Below are 9,600 nucleotides of genomic sequence, written 5' to 3' on the forward strand. Positions count from 1 at the left end.
CTTACTATGATTCCTCTGAAATGAAAACATCCATCTTGGGAATCCAGTCAAATTGAAGCACTTGGCCTTTGAATCACCGTACCTGCCATAATGATCGCAGTTAATAGGTTTGTGCTGGAAGTTAGAGTACCTTTTCTTAGTCGTCTTTAGATGTTAAGACACAGGTCTTGACATCTTCTGCTTCTCATTCTGAGGTGTCACTCCAATTCAATGGTTTCCTGAGTCAATACTTTTGATCTTTTTATGATTCTTTCTCTTCCAATGATTCCTTCCTTGCACAGGTGACCCTTTGAATGATCTTCTGCTTGTTTGGGTTACGTTGTGTTGGTCTGATTCAGACAACATCCCGTCTCCTTTAAGCCCCTTAATGATTTACAAGAGCTCATTTTTCTCAACTTATAGTAGAGCTGTAGCATTTCTATGCTCTATTAACTTCTTTCGTAGCCTTTCATTCTCCAGGAAAGTTTCTGAGAATCCTGCCACCATTTCACTTGTTGTAATTTCACCTACATATGTCTCAGTATCAGATTCATCTGATTCAACAATTGATTCCCAGGTTCTTGTTACTCTAATCTCTTGTCTAACCTTTTCTCCTGACCATGACCCAGCTGATCCTGTCTAGATCTTCTTGAGGTATATGATTTTATTAGTTTGTTCAAACCCTTCCCGAGTCAGCCTAGAGTTCCCTATGTTGTTGAACTGTTCCCTTAGCACAGTCAGATCATCGGATGAAATTTCAGGAGTTGTCTCTTTCGCTTGGATGTTGAGACATTTGATGTGACATCGTGGAGCTAGTCTGGGAAAGACTAGATTCTAGAGATGACTTGTTTTCTTCATTCAGCCCTGTGCTATTCATGTTAGTTGTCATTCTTTCTTCTTGAGCAGTTTCTTCTAGTGAGATGAGCCCAGTGTCATGAATTCTCATTAAATCCTGAACTTTTTTTAGCTCACACTGTAGGGTTCTCATCTCTTCTTCTAATTTAATGATAGTCCTCAACTGTTCTTTCTTCTCTTCATTCAGTCGTCGTACCAGCCTCTTCTGTTCCTCCCCTCTTTCAAATAGTTCAGCATTGGTGTAACATAGCTCTCTGAATGATGCAATTAGATCATCATATGCTGAATTATTCTCATTATCTGTCCACAAGCTGGTTAAGGCATTCACATGTTTGGCTGATTCATCTTCAAGGTCACTATCAGAGTCTTTTTCTGACCAGGTCATCGATAGACCTTTCTTCTGTCTCTTAAGGAATGTCAGACATTCAGGTTTGCTGTGTCAAAAGTCTCCACATTCATAGCACTGTATACCTTTTTCATAAGTGGGCTTTTTTTAGACTTACTCTTTCCAGCATCATGTGATTTCTGAATGTCAGATGAGTTTTTCTGGACATTTGATCTTGGATATTTTCCATCTGTTTCATCACTCAATTGAATTTTCTTCCTAGTAGAGCTATTGCATCGGATATCCCTTCTTCTGAATCCATGTCACATTCCTCCAAACTAGCTTCAGTGTCAGCAACAAAGGCTATACTTTTATTCTTCTTTTCAGATCTATCATTGATGCTTACACTAGTACAAAAATACCTTTATAATAGAGGTTGTTAAGTCAGTTCACTTTCCATCTGACCTAAGAAGTGATACGGTGGCAATTCCGTAAATATTTGCAACTTTGTTAGGTCAGTTACCCTTAAAATTGACTTAACAAAGGTTAAATATAAAAAATATAATTCGTATTAAATTCCAATTTGCACAATGCGGGAATCGAAGTGACTACCCTTAATAAAACTTAAGATTAGAAAAATATACAAAATCAAACTCATCATTCGTATTCATAAAACGCAAACCCTTTTTCTTCTTCTCAATTTCTTCTTCACGCGACTTCACTTCAAATTCTTCTTCTCTTCACTGCAAACTCAATCTTCACTGCAAATCATTCTTCACTACAAACCCTTCATTCAACAAAGGAACCCCTTTGTTAAACTCTTCTCACGAACCCAGAAATCCCTTCGTCAAACTCGAATCCTTCACATAAAACCTAGAAATCGCACTCTTCACTGCCGAGAAATCGAACCCCTCCCTGCAAATTTGAAGCCCTAACTTTCTGGAAGGCAATATTCATTCGTATGTATGTAATTTGTAAACCCTAACTTTTATTTTTTCTGATATTTCAGTTTCTGTTTCTGTTGCTATTTCTATTTTTTTTGTTATTGTTGTTATTATTATTATTATTATTATTATTATTATTATTATTATTATTATTGTTGTTGTTGTTGTTGCAAGAGGGTGTGAATAAGGTTTCAATTCGTGAATGTGAAGATATCATCAAAGCACAGTTATTCCAGTTGCATACATACAGTGTTGCCCTTAAGCAGAAACAATAGCTATTCACTGACACACTTCGTAATTTAGAGGTATTAACAAGACTTAACTAGTAGTTATTCTATTCTATTCTAACATTTAATTCCATGCATATTATATACTCTAATGATTATATATATGTGTAAATCTAATTATTAAATTTGGTTATTCTAGACAGAAAAGGTTGACTCGGAGAACACGCTTGTTGAAGACCAGAGACAACCCAAGGATGAAGGGGATCCCTATCTATCAACACATGAAGACAATGGTATGTATAATTATCAGTGTTGTTAATATCGGATCGCGGAAAATATCGGATCACCAAAAATCCGATATGAGAAATATCGGATATCGTAACGCACAAATATCGGAAACCACAAAAGCGATTAAAATAAATAATTTTAGGGTTAATAGTAATTCACCCCCCTGTAATATTAGCGAATTTTGCTTTTCCCCCCTCCCTACCTTTAGGCAACAGTTTTTTCAAAAAAAACTGTTGCCAAAACCTACCTTTGGCAACGGTAGGGGGGTAAACCGAAACACGCTCATATTACAGGGGGGTAAACTACTATTAACCCATAATTTTATATAAAATAAAACATGAAACACATAAAAAAGCTACTTGACATAAACAACTTTTAAAAAAGTTTACTTAAGATTAAACTCAATGAAAAGTTCTAACAACCAAGTAGGTCAAACTTCAAAATTCAAAATCAAAATGACTTAAAACGTAAAACTAAATAGTTCAAACTTCCAAATAAGTAATAACTACTAGTAGTTCTTCTAAGCATAACTTCTAAGCTTCAAACTTCAAAATAAGGAATAACTAGTAGTTCTTCTAAGCATAACTTCTAGGCTTCAAACTTCAAAATAAGGAATAACTAGTAGTTCTTCTAAGCATAACTTCTAAGCATAACTAGTGATAAAGGTCTAATTATTCCCCAACATAATCATTGTCCTCATTTTCCGATAGTGAGGCATATCCTTCAGCTTCTTCAATTGAATCATCTGAAATAATATCCTCAAATTCTTCTTCTGATTCTACAAAAACAGGATCTTGCTCTTCAACCACATGTTGCTTTCCTTTCCTAGATGCAGCCGACTTCTTTGTTTTAGATGAAGTGCCAACAACATTGGGGTTTGGAGTTGCTTTTCTCTTTTTAGTTGTTTGTCTAGTACATCTTGTAGGTTCTCCAACACCTGATGCACTATAAACAGCTTCCCAATTATCACTTCACCTCTTAAAATACTGTGCACCTTCACAGCCCATTATTAATTATTATGTTAATATCCATACTCTTCACCACGTAATTATTACTCCACCTCTTCAAATATTGTGCACCTCTTCACCTCTTCACAGCACATTACTAATTATTACTGTCCATCTTTTACTGTCCCACCTCTTCACCTAGCCTACTTTAACCTTCCACTTCTTCACATTCAATATTTAAATTATTTTTTAATATAACTTGTTAAAAAAATAATCAGAAAAAAATAATTTCTGATATGGAATCCAAAACCGGTATACCGGTATACGGGAAAACGGCCGATATGCGGAGCGTCGCGAAATTGAAACGGAATATCGGATCTCGTATCGGAAAGGCAAATTCCGATATGGAAAACCGGTATATCGGCGATATAACCGATATTTGACAACACTGATAATTATTCAATAATTGTTTTTGACTCTATTATCATGACTGGTTCAGAGCCAATTGGACCTAATTTTGTGGTTGGTTTACATATCTGATAATATTATATACATATATTTGTTTATGTTTAGGAGTTCATAATTATAATATTTGAAATAAGAATGGAAATTGGAAATAAAGATTTGAATATCAGTGGATGTTTCCTGTTGTTTTTATGGGCTTAAACCATTTTTTTATAGGGTTCAAGGATGAAAACATGTGTTTCGGATGTATGTGTGGTTAAAACAGTTAGATAACACCTTATGTTCTGTCAATTGAAAAACTTGGTTGTCTTACTTTGGTGGAAAATGAATTTGAAATTTGTTAACATTTCAAGTATTTATTTACTAGTAGTGTCTATGGTTATAGAAAGGTATGGATATAACAATTTTAATAAATCTTATTGGTGGCTCTTTTTTGTTATCCTTCAATTTTTTAGAGTTAAACATAATGGTTGAATTTTTTTCCATCTTAGCTACCCAGAATAAAAGTGAGTCCTGGTGGTGCTTATGTTTGAACATAAGAACTCTCTCACACTAGATCACAATGACACTTGATTATATTTATACTTAGTTGAATCATAGAAATATTTTAAGAAAGCAAATTGGATGTGTCAATTAACTAATTTTCATTGTAGGGATTAATACTATGTACTCTGCCTCAACTAAACAAGCATCATTATGTTCACTGTGTATTTGAATGAAGTTGATTCTAACGTTGCTATTATATATGTAATTTAGTTTTCTATATAGAGAATCTTTTTGTATCCTTTGTAGTATACTCTCATAATTGATATATGGAGCATTTGTTTCATGTTCACAAAATTGTTCAGTGGCAAGCCTTATAATTTTACAACAAGGTGGTGTGGTTTCTTCAATTTTGGATGCTTACAAATATATTTCCTATAACGTAGGGAGCTGGAATTTGTTAACGAACCAAATAGTTTACATGAGTAAGTGCCATTATATATACTTCTTAATTGAAAGTGTAAAAGGATAGTCTGCTCAAATTTTTTTCTTCTTTTTTAAATGTTTGAATTAGGATTTGTAGGACTGAACTTTCATGTGAATGTTATGTTGCAGAAAGCAATTGGAGCAGTTGTTGAGACACCAAAATAGAATCCAAGTATGATGAGATTGTTGCATATAGAGTAATATTTTTGTCTCAAATATGTTATCTTAATGGTTATTTTGGACCAGTGTGTAAAGTGATGCGGGGCGCTTTCTCTGGTCCCTGTTAGTTAGATGTTGATTTATGATTTGTTTCAATTGGTTGGACATGATTTTAGGTGGTATCAATAATTCTGCATAATGGTGGAGAAGCTGCTAGTTTTAGGATCATCAAAGGGAAGGTGTCTGCTGCAATTTGGTGACAAAATTCAGAATCAGAGTTGATCTTTAGAATTGTCAAGAGACTCCTTAATCGAATGTTGCAAGTCAAGAGGTGGTTGGGATCCTTGCTGCCAGGGCCGGTCCCGACTTTTTAGAGGCCCAGGGCAAACAAAAAAAATGGACCCTTAACAAAAAAAAATGATGTTTTACTACCACCAAAATAAAAAAAATCTCGGAGACAATATCAGAAATATAAAGTCTGAGTTGTTTTTACCCATAAAAAGAATTTCAATGTAGATAAGAAAAGTCATATGTAAATCCTTAAAGAATTCAAAATCAAAATATAATTAATTGAATCAAGAATTAGAATCTTATAAGTGCTTTAATTGCTACAATTTCTAAGCTTAATTAGTAAAAAGTTTATTTTTATGTTCAGATAAATAATAAATCAAAAGACAACTTATAATGAATTTGATTTCATCATAAAAATATGATAATAAATGAGCTAACTGTGTGATGAACTTTTAAATATTTAATTATAATATATAAATAATTTCTAAAATTTATATTGAAATAAATTAAAATAAAATTACAAGAGTAACAATAAATAACTATCGAGGATAAAATTTGGTTTAAAATTTCATTATAAATTTTAATTGACTATATAAAAATTATTTTATAATTAAAATTTAATAAATGATAATTGTCAAAAAAAATTATATAGGAATTCATTGCATACCAATGGAATAAGGGAGCACAAAAATATAATTAACTCGGTTAGTCATTTTAAGAAAGATTGAGCACAAAAATATAATTAACTCGGCAATAAAGTGTTTTTGTTAAAAAGAAATCAACTGGAAACTGGAATTTAAAGGTCAGTAAGTATCGAACCACTTACACTAGTCACCCAAAAATATGACCAAGCCGCTGGGCTACATGGAAGGAATTGATTTATTTTTTCGCTTACAAAAATATATTTTATAATTTCTGTATTATAAATTCTTAAGTACACCTCCCAATTGAGGCCCCTGTTTTTGTGAGGCCCTGGGCTGTGGACCTGCTTGCCCGGGCCCAGGGCCGGCCCTGCTTGCTGCTTTGATATGTTGAGTTATGTTTATACTCATGAGATCTAACTTATTATACATTGATATAGATGAATTATGTTACCAACTATTTTAATAAATTGGCATATGGCTTTTTCAATTTTGTCTTGCTGGAGAAACCATGTATATATAATCATGAATTTTCTTATAGCGAAACGATAATTATTTACTTGGGATAATGTTGGCTTTCATTAAATATATACCTTTTTGTCCGTTTAATGTGTAGATTTTCTGCATATATGCAGATATAAGAAAAGTAAATTTTAAAAAAAACTTCTTAGGTCGGTTAATTGGTTTCACTATAACCAACTTAAGAAGACTTTGTTAAGTCAGTTCAAAATCCGACTTAATAAGTCAAAACTTGTTATGTCGCCTTTTCTTAAGTCAGGTACGGAACCGACTTAAGAAGTCTTATTTACCCGACTTAACAAGTGTTTTTTGTACTAGTGTTAATTCAAACGTCTGTAACGATCCTACTAGACCATCCAACTTCATCTGATTGATTTCTTGAGCTTCTTCAATATCCGCCACCTTCATGTTAAACCTTTTGGGAAGAGACCTGAGCATCTTCCTAACCAGTTTTTCTTCAGGAATCTTCTCTCCCAAGGAACTTGATACGTTAGCTATCTCCAGAATATTCATGTGAAATTCATGAATGCTTTCTGAAGGATAAAAAACACTTAGAAAGGGGGGGTTTGAATAAGTGTAACTTTAAAACTTGTAAGATAAAAACAATTTGCACAATGATTACAGATAAAAACAATTTGCACAATGACGAAGTGCTTGGTTACAGATCAAAAAACTAGGGTTTGAGAGAAGAATGCAAAGAGAAAGACAAATGAATAGAGAGAGAGCAAAAAAGATGAAATGAAAATGAAGCGGGTTATTTAAACGGTTTGAATAAAAGAAAATAAAATAAGAAAATTTAAATGAAATGATTACAGAAAAAACATGACATTAATATGCATTTAATGAGAAATGACGTTAGGAGAGATAAAGTGACAAAATGAACTGATTTGCACAGTTACCTAGGGCGGCGTCTCCTCAACTGCACGCATGCTTGTCCAAAAATAGTGAACACGTGTTCATTTTCTGGAAAGACTGGTGACAGCTGTTTTGCTTTAAAAGAGCTTCTGAATCAACTTAGATAATGAAACGTTAGTAATAACAGAATCAGAACTTCTAATTGATCATTATCAGAACTTCTTATAACCACTTAGTCCTAACACATTTCAGAAGTTATTCATACATAAAATTTTCTCATCTTCTCATTCTGGGCATAAGTCCATACTGATATTCTTCAGAATGAACTTAAACCTATCTTCAGCAAGGGGTTTTGTAAAGATATCAGCCCATTGATGGTCTGTATCCATAAAGTTCAAAGAGAGAACACCCTTCTGAACATAGTCCCTAATAAAATGATGTTTAATCTCAATATGTTTAGCTTTGGAATGCAAGATAAGATTCTTAGATAAACATATAGCAGAAGTATTATCACAGAAAATAGGAATGTTACTCTCATATATCTGATAATCTTCTAGCTGACTCTTCATCCAGAGAATTTGTGTGCTACACCCAGCAGCAGCAACATATTCTGCTTCTGTTGTTGAGAGGGCTATGGTAGCTTGCTTCTTGCTGTACCAGGAGATCAAATGACTTCCAAGAAATTGACAACTTCCAGAAGTACTCTTCCTTTCAATTCTATCTCCAGCATAGTCAGCATCACAGAATCCTACTAAGTTGTATTCCTTAGATCTTCTGTAGACTAAACCAACATTAGTAGTACCTTTCAGATACCTCAGAATTCTCTTAACAGCAGTTAAGTGAGATTCTCTAGGATCTGATTGGATTCTAGCACACAAACAAACGCTGAATAGAATGTCAGGTCTAGAAGCAGTTAAATATAGAAGAGATCCAATCATACCTCTGTATAACTTCTGATCTACCTTCTTACTTACCTCATCCTTACCTAGGACACACGTTGGATGCATATGAGTTTTGGCTTCTTTGCTTTCAGAAAGATTAAACTTCTTCAGAAGTTCTTTCACATACTTCGTTTGGTGAACATAAGTTCCATCAGAAGTTTGGTTGATTTGAATCCCAAGGAAATACTTGAGTTCACCCATCATACTCATTTCAAATTCAGCCTGCATAGACTTAGCAAACTCCTTTCCAAGTGAAGCATTAGATGTTCCAAAGATAATATCATCAACATAAATTTGACAAATTAAAATGTCCTTCTTAGACGTTTTACAGAAAAGAGTCGTGTCCACTTGTCCTCTAGTGAAACCATTATCCAGAAGGAAAGAACTTAATCTTTCATACCAAGCTCTGGGAGCTTGCTTCAATCCATACAATGATTTCTTAAGTTTGAAAACATGTTCTGGAGACTTAAAGTCTTCAAAACCAGAAGGTTGGTGGACATAGACTTCCTCATCTATATAACCATTTAAGAAGGCACTCTTAACATCCATCTGATGCAGAGTGATATTATGCTGAGTGGCAAAAGAGATTAATAAGCGAATAGATTCTAACCCGGCCACTGGTGCAAAGGTTTCTGTATAGTCAATCCCTTCTTGCTGACTATATCCCTGAGCCACCAGTCTGACTTTGTTTCTTACCACTTCTCCCTTCTCACTAAGCTTGTTTCTGAACACCCACTTTGTACCAATGATGTTGAATCCTTTTGGTCTAGGAACCAAATCCCATACATCATTCCTTGTAAACTGATTTAGTTCTTGTTGCATGGCAATTATCCAGTCTGGATCTTCTAGAGCTTGATCAATAGAAGTTGGCTCGATCAAAGAAACAAGACCTAATTGACATTCTGCATTGTTCTTAAGGAATGCTCTTGTTCTGATAGGATCATCTTTCTTTCCAAGGATCACATCTTCTGAGTGAGCTGAGGTGAGTCTAGAAGATCTTCTAACTGTTGGCTCTTCAGAAATTCTGAGATTCTCTAAAGATGCAGCAACTTGATCTTCTGATCCTTTGCTTTTGAGACTTTCAGCTTCTGGAACTTTGCTTCTTGGTTCTACAGCTTCTGATATGTCAATATCTATATCTGCAAAATTCTCAAACTGCTTTGGCTTTTCAAGACCAAGCTTATCATCAAATATG

The 9,600-nt window shown here is 34.0% G+C and overlaps 1 long non-coding RNA gene across 4 annotated transcripts; it reads left to right on the forward strand.

Annotated features, from left to right (window-relative positions):
• The first annotated feature begins 1,836 nt into the window (after positions 1-1,836).
• LOC131627603 (uncharacterized) lies at positions 1,837-5,678 on the forward strand. Of its 4 annotated transcripts, none has more exons than XR_009291528.1 (6): positions 1,837-2,122; positions 2,278-2,408; positions 2,530-2,623; positions 4,879-4,998; positions 5,129-5,196; positions 5,335-5,678. It is a non-coding gene; the product is annotated as an uncharacterized LOC131627603 (long non-coding RNA). The 4 variants fall into 4 exon arrangements; XR_009291529.1 differs by having other exon boundaries at positions 5,129-5,171; XR_009291527.1 differs by having other exon boundaries at positions 4,960-4,998.
• Positions 5,679-9,600: the final 3,922 nt, after the last annotated feature.

This window comes from Vicia villosa, unplaced genomic scaffold (assembly GCF_029867415.1).
Source record: "Vicia villosa cultivar HV-30 ecotype Madison, WI unplaced genomic scaffold, Vvil1.0 ctg.000371F_1_1, whole genome shotgun sequence".
NCBI classification, from domain to species: domain Eukaryota; kingdom Viridiplantae; phylum Streptophyta; class Magnoliopsida; order Fabales; family Fabaceae; genus Vicia; species Vicia villosa.